Source organism: Triticum dicoccoides, chromosome 7A (assembly GCF_002162155.2).
Source record: "Triticum dicoccoides isolate Atlit2015 ecotype Zavitan chromosome 7A, WEW_v2.0, whole genome shotgun sequence".
Classification (NCBI taxonomy): Eukaryota; Viridiplantae; Streptophyta; class Magnoliopsida; order Poales; family Poaceae; genus Triticum; species Triticum dicoccoides.
In genome coordinates, this window is record NC_041392.1 from 410,404,654 (window position 1) to 410,417,310 (window position 12,657).

At 39.0% G+C, this 12,657-nt stretch overlaps 1 long non-coding RNA gene across 2 annotated transcripts in view; it reads left to right on the forward strand.

The window, feature by feature from the left end:
• LOC119331249 overlaps positions 1 to 297 on the forward strand; it is a 3,337-nt gene extending 3,040 nt beyond the window's left edge. For both annotated transcript variants that reach the window (XR_005160428.1, XR_005160429.1), the window contains one exon: positions 26 to 297. This is a non-coding gene — a long non-coding RNA (uncharacterized LOC119331249). The remainder of the gene's footprint in view (positions 1 to 25) is intronic.
• The last annotated feature ends 12,360 nt before the right edge of the window (positions 298 to 12,657 follow it).

Sequence of the window (12,657 nt, forward strand, 5' to 3'; positions counted from 1 at the left end):
TGTCACGCTCCGCTACTGCTTGCAGGGCAACGAGTACGTGGTACTACCTGACAACGAGGACGAGGAGGTGGGCGAGCAAAGGACACCGAGGTGGACCCCGAGTCCGGTCACTGAGATTTGTGTTTAGTAACATGGATGCTATATTTTGGTTGATGGTGCCTATGTTTCTTTGATGTTTCTGGCCCATCCCGCGAGGAACAATACTACTACCATTTGACAGATTATTACTATGTGAATTGCTACACACTATCACTTCCACTTCTCTTTGTATGTTTTTCCAATACAATTTAACTTGTTATCCTAACTACTATTCTACTAGTCATCAACCCGTGCATCTGCACAGCTAGTATTTTTCAAACACCATGTATGTAAATATAAATGTTGGTGCGAATTAGAAATGTTGGATAATAACATGAATAAGTTGTTATGAATTAATCGGCTTTCAAGCTCTTGTCCGTACCAAAGCAAATCTTAAAGAATTTCTTTTTGTGATTAATGTGCCTGAATGTTTATAGTACTTTTTATCCCTAATACATGTATGTATATCACATACATAATCCTTGGTTTAGATGAGATCGTTTTGGTGCATGACATACAGATTGTTTTGTTACTGTAGAAATTTGTGAGTATTAAAAGATATTATGTGGGTGCAGAATAATAATAATCAACACCGAGTTGATTTAGCATCTCGACCAAACTTGCTGGAAACAACTATCTTTTTCTTACAAACATACGACACCACTACCTTGCACCTAGCGATATCAGATGCAGCTAAGGTCCGACAGGCTAGAGGAGTAGCTCGGCGAGCCGCTCCATCCAATGTTATTTATGTTTGCCATGCAAGACACACTCATCCACATCTGATCTTGACAATTAATTAGCAAGGATGATTTGTCCTCCCCAGCAGTACTGCATGCTCCCTTGTTCAGATTGTTTACCAGGAGTAGTAAGCAAAGCAGTACAAATTGTAACTGGATTTAAATTTGAAAAAATAATTATGGAGGTGCAAAACAGATCTGAATTTTCTTTGATCGCACGGATATCCTTTATTTTCCAATATAATGGAAAAAAATTATGTTTGTAATGTTGTCTCTTGCATTTCCTTTTACGTAGGACACCCGTAGTAGTACAAAGTATATATGGGAAGCATGATGTTATGGATTACTCATTATTAGGGACACCTATCCACTGTCCATGTGCTTTATCTGCAGAAACAAAATGTCGTCAACGAAAAGAAACTAATAAATTAACTGGCCCACTCAAAAAATCAAAACTATAGGCTGATTTTGTTGTTGAAAATAACATCTAACTTAATTCAATCCGACTTTCTAGGTACTTCATCTCGTAGATTATACAATTAGTCTTGACTCGATGTAAGTCTTTACTTGCCGCGCGCAGCTGGTGTCATCTAGCAGCCAATTTCGACCAGCTCCATGCACCACCGGCCATAGGTGTAGGTAGGAGAGCAGGTTCCAAGCAGAGAAGGATGTAGCGACCATATGAAGCAGTCCATCAAGATGTTAATCGGAAGAATATTTCATTGATGGAGGCTTATTTTATATTTCATGGGCAATCGACGGGATCGTGTTTCTTTACCTTTTATATCATTGGAGTTTTTAACTTGGGAGTTTCTTCTTAATTTATGGAAACAGGCGAAGGCCTTCCTTGTTTCTTTTTACGTGAGGATTTCCTTCTGTTTTGTTACGTGAGACTTCTTTTTGTTTCAGTAACGTTGGACTTGAACGTGTGAGATGCATTTGTACTCAAATTTTCTTCTATCCTTATGTTAAATTTTATGTGAAACAATCAAACGGATTAACTAATTTTGATTTTTTTTATATGGATATTAATTAATTTTGATGAGGTCGATTAATTAGATGTCAAAATTTTTAACTGGGCGTTTCCTTCTTAATTTGTGTGTACCTTGTTTTTTTCGTGAGTATTTCCATTTATTTTTATTTTGTACGACAGGCTTTCCGTGTTTGTTTTTTCACGATCGTTGGACTTGGATGATGTGTCAGATGCGTTTTTCTATATGAATTGTTTTCTTACGTAAGATTTAATATAGTGTGTGTGGTTCAAAAAAAAAACCTGGCGATTTCCTTTTTATTTTTGACGGACTGGCGATTTCCTTCTTAATTTGTGGGAGCGAAACCTGGCGATTTCCTTTTTTTTTTCTTGACGGACTGGCAATTTCCTTCTCAATTTGTGGGAACAGATGCGACTTACCTTTTTTTACGTCAGAATTCCTTTTATTTCCTAAAAATCGTAGCATAGATGGACTCTTTGTTTTTTAGTGTGTACGTATCCCCTGCTCTTTTGAGCGTGCAGATATCTGCTAGGGCGCTCGTTATTGGCTCTTTTTTTTAACTTATATCACGTTGTTAACCCACCGTCATGAAGATCCAATGGCTTAAGTTTGTTTATAAATCAAATCAACGGCTAAATATTGTTACCTCCTAGGATTAACGTGGGAGCTCTAATGGTGCCTCCAATTAGTAAATATATATATAAGATTGGTGCAGATTGGGTCAAGTTATTTTTCAATTTTATTTCCATAAATTTTGAATTTCATTGTCATCTACACTAGATATTTATGAATAACAAGGTCTTCATTTGATAGAATTGCATTCTTCATGTTTTTTTATTTTTTGAGTACACAAATTTATATCAGTATCATGATCTATCATACAAAAGGCTACATTAAACCATATTTTTTACCAATTTTAACATAGCAAATGCACCATTGTGCTTGTAAAAATCCTCGGGTTATGATTACATTAAAATTCAACATATAGCCGTCTTCCTCTGCATCCACATACCTTCAACTACTTGAAGTTGCATACGATTTCTATAGTGGAGAATTGTAAGTTCCTTCTCCTAGGGACAATGAGGATAGTAGGAGCAGCAAGCCTCTGAAGCCCTTGGACCGACGTGGCGTGAATCCTGAAGGATTTTAGTACAGCGGCAAAGAAGAAGTTTTTTTGAATTCTAACTTTCAGTTGCTACTTGCTCTACTCTGCTTCCCATTAAAATTTTAGTATACAAACAAATTTTCTCTCCCGGTGCAACGCACGGGCATATGTGCTAGTAATAATAATAGGTGGTGATCCCGCTAAATTTCCCATAGCATTGAAAGCACCCATAGGGTGACTACTCAAGAAATTACCTCCGGTAATTGTGTCAAGCACAAATCTATACCAAATAGTAACACTCACAAAAAATTGAAAAGAAGAATGATAGTGGATTGCTTACCAGTTGATCTATTTTGAGAATCGCAAATCCTATACCAAGCATCTTTTAAATTTTCTCCTCCCAGCTACTTGTGAGTTGTGTTCGGATTTCCTCGAAAAGGAGAGGATGATGCAGTACAGTAGAGATAAATATTTCCCTTAGTTAACAACCAAGGTTATCAATCCAGTAGGAGAACCACGCAACACCTCGTTAGCAGTACCTACACACAAAATACCAAATACTTGCGTCCAAAGCGAACAAGGGGTTGCAACTCCCTCGGCGGTTAATTGCAAGGATCAAATCTTATAGTGATAGATAGATAGAAAAACCCAAAATAAAATAAAGTAAATAAAATTGTAGCAATGTATTTTTGGATTTTAATATCTGATAAAAATAGATCCAGGGCCATATTTTTCACTAGAGGCTTCTCTCTTGAAGATAGCATACGGCGGGTAATTATTGTTGGGCAATTAATAGAAAAGCAAATAATCATGATGATATCCAAGGCAATGATCATCTATATAGGCATCACTTTTGAGACAAGTAGACTGACTCATGCCTGCATCTACTACTATTACTCCACACATCACCCGCTATCCAGCATGCATCTAGAGTATTAAGTTCATAAAGGATGGAGTAATGCCTTAAGCAAGATGACATGATGTATGAAACCACAAGTGCTCCCTTGGTGGTTTTGGTAATTAATGTCAACATATCTTCTGTTGGACTAATAGTTCTATCTAGTATATTTCAGACAAGTTCAACACTGGCATGGCAAGGACAACATGATCTGGATCCCCTTCAAAATGCTAAGGACATGGACTGGCAAAAGCTCAAGACTCAACATTTTTGGTTAAGTGATCCAAGATCACATTGAGTCCATAGGAAAACCAATACTATCAAAAGGGGATGAGGTTTTGATAATGATCTATTTACTCAAGTGCTTAATGATATTGCTCCAAAACCCTCAGCCACTTTCTCTATCCAAATCTGTCCAAAACCATACATTCCAACTCGGTCCCATTGAAACATACCTATCCGGACTCACTGAGTTCATGTGGACACTGCCACAGCCAAACCCTAACAAATTGAATCCACCGAGATGGCCTTGCCAACTCTCTGTTACCTATTGCAATTATTTTGTTCATACCAAGGCAGTCGGTGCCATCGAGATGGCTTGCCAACTTTCTGTTTCCCTATTGCTTAACTTCGGTCCTGCCGAGTTGATGCAATCAGTGCCACCGAAACAAGGTTTGCCTTTACCATTGCACATCGGTCCATCTGAGATGTTCCCAGTCGGTCCCACCAAGACCTCCAACGTTTATATCTTTTACATAGGTCAGTGCCACCGAGACTTCTGATCGGTGCCATCGAGTTGAGTCAAAAGTGTGTAACAGTTGGACTTCGTGTGGAGGCTATACATATCCCTCCACCCCCTCTTGCTCAGTAAGAGAGCCATCTGAACATGCCTAACTTCCACTAATCATTTTATGAGAGAGATCTACCTACTCAAGTGTTGAGATCAAGAGATTCCATTCCTACCATTTGAACCTTGATTTATAGCCTTCCCCAAGTTGCTTTCCACTCAAATCCTTCTTCCACCATAGCCAAATCTGTGAGAGAGAGTTGAGTGATGGGGAGACTATCATTTAAAGCACAATAGCAAGGAGTTGGTCATCATCACACCGTCTATTACCTTTTGGAGATTGGTGTCTCCTAGATTGGTTAGGTGCCGCTTGGGATCCTCTGACATGATGTGGATTTGAAACAAGAAGTCTGTAAGGGCAAGGAGATCGCCTAATTCGTGAAGATGTACCCGAGTGAGGCAAGTCCTTCATGGACGATGGCATGGTGGGATAGACCAGGTTGCTTCTTCATGGACCCTTTGCGGGTGGAGCCCTTCGTGGACTTGCGTAGTCGTTACCCTTCGTGGGTTGAAGTCTCCATCAATGTGGACGTATGATAGCACCACCTATCGCAACCACGCCGAAAACCTCAGCGCGTTCATTGTGTTTGCACTTTCTAATTCCCATCCCTTTATATTCTTACACTTGCATGCTTTACTCTGTTCACTTCCCATTTTCTTGCTATGCTTGTGTAAAATGTATTGTGTGCCTATTAACATGTGCTAAACTCAACCTTAACTTGATGAATTATAAAAACTATCACTTTTACCTGTTAAGGGTCTAATCACCCCCTCTGGGCCCCTCTTCTCGATCTTTCAATTGGTATCAGAGCATTGGTATCCATTGCTTTGGTTTAATCACCATTGTAGGAAGATGGATGAGTCTACGATTAGGAGTATTATACATAGAGTGCCTATTCTTGATGGGGAGTTTTATGGTTCTTGGAAAACTGAAATGCTCAAGATCTTCAATGAATATAATTTGAGCAAGTATATTATTTGCTCGTACGTGCCTCCCATTGATCCTTTGCACCCTACCCCCGATGAGTATCTTGACATGGTTTGCAATCTTAGAACTGTTAATCTTAAGGATTACCTAGAAATGTGCTTGTTTGCTTGCAAAACTTTGAATGCACATACACTATATGGAATATTCTTAAGGAACGCTTTCCAAATTATTCGTTGAAAATCTCAATGAAATTCTTCATAAGTCCATTGCCTTTCATAAGATGAAGCCTAGTGATGCTAAGTTTGATGAGTATCTATTTGAGCTCCGTGATCTTATGTGTGCTAAGGGTGATGTTGGAACCATTAGCACCATTATCATGGAAACCATTAGAATTCATAAACTTGCACATTGTTATGGTCATAAATCTAAAGAATCACTTGAACTAGGTCATGATCATATGCATGATGATGATATTGAGCATCGCTATTATGATGAGGACGAAGAATTCAACATCGAATATGAGAAGACTATGAGGAATCCTAGCCTCATGGCAAATCTTCGAAATTACATATCCAGAGGAAAAGAGTGGGTTATTGATAGTAGATGTACCGATCACATTACTGGAGATAAAGCCATGTTCCGTGAGATTGCTAAAAATGATGGTCCACGCAAGTATGTGACTTTTGGAGATAACTCCAAGGGTAAGGTACTTAGCCTCGGTAAGGTTGCCATATCCAATGATATCTCTATTCAAAATGTTATGCTCATTTAATTTATTGCTTACAATCTTCTTTTCGTATCTAGACTAGCCAATTTTGGTTTCAATGTTCTATTTACCGAAGTAGATTGCCAAGTGTTTCATCGAGATAATCATAATATGGTCTTTACTGGTATTCGTAGAGGAGTTCTATACATTGTTGATTTCACAAAGAGAGCCCAACCTCGTACTTTTTTAGTTGCAAAATCTTCTAAAGTTTGGTTATGGCATAGAAGATTAGGACATGTTGGCATGCAAACTCTTGATAAAATCATTAAAGGTGATCATATCCTTGGTGTTAAAGTTGTTATATTTGACAAGGATAACTTTGTAGTGCTTGCCAAGTAGGAAAACAAGTTGGACAAAGTCATCCCGTGAAGAACATGATGACCACAAGAAGACCACTTGAGCTACTTCATATGGATCTCTTTGTTCCCAATGCTTACAAGAGCCTTGGTGGTAACTCCTTCGGTTTGGTCATTGTTGATGATTTTTCTAGATTTACGTGGGTGTTCTTTCTTGATGACAAGTCACAGGTTCAAAAGATCTTCAAGAACTTCACTAGGAAGGCCCAAAATCAATTTGAAGAAAAGATCAAGAAGGTTCACAGCGAAAATGGAATTGAGTTCAAGAATGCCAATGTTGATACCTTTCTTGACAAAGAAGGTATCTCACATGAGTTCTCGGCTATGTACACACCTCAACAAAATGGATTGTTAAGAGGAAGAAGTGGACTCTTATTGAGATGGCGAGAACGATGCTAGATGAATACAGGACACTAAGACACTTTTGAGCGGAAGCGGTTGAGACAGCTTGTCATGCGACAGATCGACTGTATCTTCACAAGCTTCTTAGTAAAATGGCATACGAGCTACTCACCGGTAACAAACCCAAGTTGGATACTTTCTAGTATTTGGTTCAAAGTGTTACATTCTTGATAAGGATCGTCGTTCGAAATTTGCTCCTAAATCTCATGAAGGTTTTCTACTCGGTTATGGCTCAAACTCTCACACTTACCGTGTCTACAACAATTTCACCCGAAAGGTTGAAGAGACGGTAGATGTGAAGTTTGATGAATCTAACGGCTCGCAAGTAGAGCAACTGCCAAATGATGTAGGATACATAGATCCCTCGGAAGCAATTTAGGATTTGTCTATCGGCAAGATCCGTCCAATGGAGGTGAAGGAGAGCACTTCGTCCATTCATGTGGAAGCCTCTACTTCACATCAAGGTGAACCACAAGTTGACATGGTGGTATCCACAAGTGGAACACATCAAGATGAAGGAAATGAGGAAGTACAACAAGATGATTCACCTCGACCTCCTTCTCCACCTCCACAAGTGAACAATGACGCCACCAACAATGAAGAAGAAGATGAGGAGGAGGATGTTCCACCACAACCCAAGCAAAAGCTGTCATGAGTTAGAGCGAGAGTCTTAAAGAATCATCCCATTGAACAAATCCTCAACGACATTAACACTGGGAGAATCACTCGCTTTAAAACTCGTTTGGCTATTTTTTGTGAACATTACTCATTCATCTCTAGCATTAAACCTATGAAGGTAGAAGAAGCCCTTGAAGACCCGAATTGAATAAATGTTATGCACGAAGAGCTATACAACTTTGAGAGAAACCAAGTGTGGACATTGGTTGAGAAGCCGAAGAATGATCAAAACATCATTCGAACAAAATGGGTTCCGCAATAAGCAAGATGAGGATCGACAAGTGGCATGCAACAAGGATCATCCCGTTGCTTAAGGCTACACACAAGTCGAAGGTATGAACTATGGTGAGACATATGCCCCCATTGCTAGACTTGAGTTCATTCGCATTTTACTTGCTTATGCCAATCACCATGATATCACCTTATACCAAATGGATATTAAAAGTGCTTTTCTAAATGGTGAAATTGAGGAGGAAGTTTATGTTAAACAACCTCCCGGCTTTGTGAATCCCAAAAAATCTGATCATGTTTACAAATGTCACAAAGCTCTTTATGGTCTTAAACAAGCCCTTAGAGCTTGGTATAAATATTTGATGAAGTTTCCTGTTGAGAAAGGATTTGAAATTGGGAAAATTGATTCGATTCTGTTCACTAAAAGGGCTAATGGAGATTTACTTGTGTGCTAAATCTATGTTAACGATATCACATTTTGTTCTACTAACCCCCATTTCAGTGAGAAGTTTGGAAGGTTGATGTCGGAGAAGTTTGAGATGTCTATGATGTGTGAACTCAATTTTTTTCCTCAGCTTGCAAATAAAGAAAACTAAGGAAGGTACCTTTGTCTCACAAACAAATTATACCAAGTATCTATTCAAGAAGTTCAACATGCAAGGAAGCAAATATATGAAAATGCCTGTGCCTACTAGTGGACATCTTGACTTGACTAAGGATGGCAATCTGGTTGATCAAAAGTTTTACTGACATATAATTGGTTCTCTATTATATCTTTGTGCCTCCCATCCCGACGTTATGCTAGTGTGTGCATGTGTGCATGGTATCAAGCTGCTCCAAAGGAATGTCATCTTAAGGCTGTGAAAAGGATAGTGAAATATTTGATTCATATACCAAACTTTGGCATTTGGTACCCTAATAGGTCATTTTTTGATCTTGTTGGCTACTCCGACTCGGACTATGCCGGTGACAAGGTTAATAGAAAATCCACTTTGGGTACATTTCAATTTCTTGGTAGATCCCTTGTCTCTTGGTCCTCCAAGAAACAAAATTCAGTGTCGTTATCCACTGCTGAAGCGCAATACATTACCACGGGATCATGTTGTGCTCAATTACTTTGGATGACCCAAACTCTCAAAGATTATGGGATACATGTGAGACATGTTCTATTGCTTTGTGACAATGAGAGTGCTATTAAGATTGCACACAATCCCATGCAACATTCTCCAACTAAGCATATTGAAGTTCATCACCATTTCATTTGTGATCATGTTGCTAAGGGTGACATTAATCTTATGCCTGTTCGTACCAACAAGCAATTGGCGTATAGCTTCACCAAACCTCTTGATGAGAAGATATTTTGTTAATTGAGGAGTGAGTTGAACATCATTGATGCCTCAAATTTGTAGTAGAGACTCCTTTTCGGATACATGCAAGGCATGAGCCTATGTGACTAATCCTTGATATTTCTCTTATGATGATGATCATTTATCTTGGATACATTTGTACCCTTGTATAGTATCTAACCCTTTTAGGTGCTTGGATGAACCTCATTCCATAAGATTTCGAATCACTCATATCTTGAGGAATCTTGTCATGACCAAGTATCTATGCTTTATTTGTTGTGATCAAGGAACAAATGTACACTCTACATATCCTTTGATAAAATTCATATGATGTAATTTACTATTGTCAATTTGGATAAATAAGTGTTATTCCTTGCAATACTAACCCATGTAGGACAATGAGCTTCAAATACAAAAGATATGCTCCCTACTCAATACATATGAGCATCCACCACAAGTTCAACTACATGATCAAGTTCAACAACAAACCCAAGGGATAGAGAAGCTTTGCTCCAAGACACGAGTCAAACCAAATAAACAAGATGTGAATACATTAAGACACTCAAACGAAAAATGGCAACCCCATTTTGAGCTTAACACTGAGTATGACCTATGATCAAGTGATCTTACTTGACTCCTAAGTCAATATACTCTAACATAGGTAACTTTGTCGCCGACCCCCTCTAGATGACTTTCTCTAGTGTTCCCTTTCCTTAGCTGCATTTGTTTTGCTAGAGTGCTTTTCTTTTATCAAAAAAACTTCATCTAGATCCTTTCCTATTATCTGTATTTATTTTCACTTTCTTTAAATTGAATTCATTGCAAATTCTATCAAAATCCCTTGAAATTTTTTGTGGGAATTCTAATGCAAGTGAGCTGAGTTGACAAAGTTTTTCCTCTGCATTGAACTCGGTCACTCCGATCAAAAGCTTACTGGTCGGACCGAAGTGCAATTAAACCTTGTACACATTTCATCTGTTCCACTGAACTCGACTAAAACGGCCTCACCGATATGCTCTATCTGTGACTTCACTATCTCGGGGTCACCGATCGACACACATCGACGCCACCAATTTCACTGCTGAGAAAGCATTTTTTCCACATTTACTATTTATTCTTTCCAGCTCCACTCAATGATTCTTTCCCTCTATCTGCATCTAAAGCTACCTTCTACCTACTTATGCCTCTCCAGGACCACACTCACTTGACTCATACCCTTGAAGCCTACCCTTCTTGGAAATTGATGTCAAAGGGGGGAGAGAGATGCACACCAAAGCTTATCTTCACATAGAGATGCACCATAAGAGGAGAGAAGTCACATGTCTCTAAGAGGGGAGAGATATGTCTCTAATTATTTTATTTGAGTCTATGTTGCTCTAATCTTATTTTGCTTTGGTTTTATCTCACCCTACCTAGTCTAGTTATCCAATGCTAGATTTAGGGGGAGAGGAAGTTTATGTCTAGGGGAGAAAAATCTTTGGAAATTTATTGAAAATCTTTACTTCTTTGGGGACATGTATATATTTGAATAAAGTACTCACTCTATGATACTCACCAATTACATGTCATCCCAGTCTTGGTATTCTTGTGGATCTTGAGGTCTCTTTCTTGATTGAAGTTCTCTTGTGTTATCTAACCTTGTTTTCTCAAGCTTATTTCTTCAAGAACCAGCTCAAGGGCCACAAGGTAAGTATATACATCTCACCCATGTGCATGATGATCTCTTGCTTTTTACACATATTGTTTGCAAGAGGGGGTCATAAACATGAAGGTACATCTTTCATCCTTTTGCTATGATGCATAGAGCCAAGATACATTTAACTCATTACTCACTCTATCATGTTGTGAATTCACATGTTTTCGAATTATATCATATACATGATTGCACACATGTAGGGGAGCTTATGCAATTTACATGTTTCTCCAAAGCTTTAATATACTACTCATCATATTGTTACTTTAAGCTTTGATGTATGTTGTCATCAATTACCAAAAAGGGGGAGATTGAAAGCACAAGTGCTCCCTTGGTGGTTTTGGTATTTAATGTCAACATATCTTTTGTTGGACTAATAGTTCTATCTAGTATATTTCAAAGAACTTCAGCAATGGCATGGCAAGGACAAGAGGATGTGGTGAAAGTGCTAGTTATCGACTAGAGGGGGTGAATAGGCGATTTTTATGAAAGTCTTCAAAACACGAGGTCTTTGAAGAAAAATAGTTGGATTGAGCCTATATGATATGCAGCGGAAGATGAACTACACTAGACAAGCCATAGTCAATTAACACTATAGTGAAAGTACGAAGACTAATAGCAGCTTGGTAGTATGGATCATAATGGAAGACAATATGAAGCCAAACAGGTAATAGTCTTCACACAGTGAACTCAAACATATTAGGCAAGCAAGCAATGACTTCACGAAGATAAATTGAAGTGCAAAGGAAGTAGGGATAGAATCAGTTGCTTGGTGAAGACAAGGATTTGGTAGACCAGTTCCAGTTGCCGTGACAATTGTATGTCTGGTTAGGGAGGCTGAGATTGAACTCAGAAGACCGTTTCTTTACCTTATTTCCATTGAGCTAAGGACACCCAGTCCTCGCCCAATCACTCTGGTAAGTCTTCAAGGTAGACTTCCAAACCTTCATAGACTTCGTTCACCGGCGATCCACAATGACTCTTGGATGCTCAGAACACGACGCCTAACCGGCTGGAGGATTCACAGTCCTCAAGTGTAACAAGTCTCCAAGTCACACAAACAGAAAGACTTTAGTGATTCCTAACACTCTTTGGCTCTGGGTGTTTTGGGCTTTTTCCTCGCAAGGATCTCTCTCTCAAAGGCTTCGAAGGTGGGTTTCTCTCAAACTACCAAAGCCGTGCACTAACTCTAAGAAGCCACCAAATTATGGTGTAGGGGGTGGGCTATTTATAGCCTGGAGGCAACCCGACATGATATGTCCGAAATGACCATGGGTCACTAAGGTACCGACACGTGTTCAACTGTCAGATTTCAAACACACACGGCAGCATGGCGTGGGCTACAAGCAAAGCTGACTCATCCAACTCTGGATAAGATTTGCTCTCATTGTATTCGCTCGAAGACATAGGATTTTGGCTGAGCATCACTTCAGTCAACTGACTTTGTTCAGTTGGACCCCACTTAATTGTACGGTGGTTCCTATGACTCAATAAAGAATAAAAGGAAACTATGAAACAACTATGTCTTTGCACTCCATAGTCTTCAAGTGAAGGTCTTCACAGGTCCTTATCTTCATTGTGAATGTCTTCACAAACC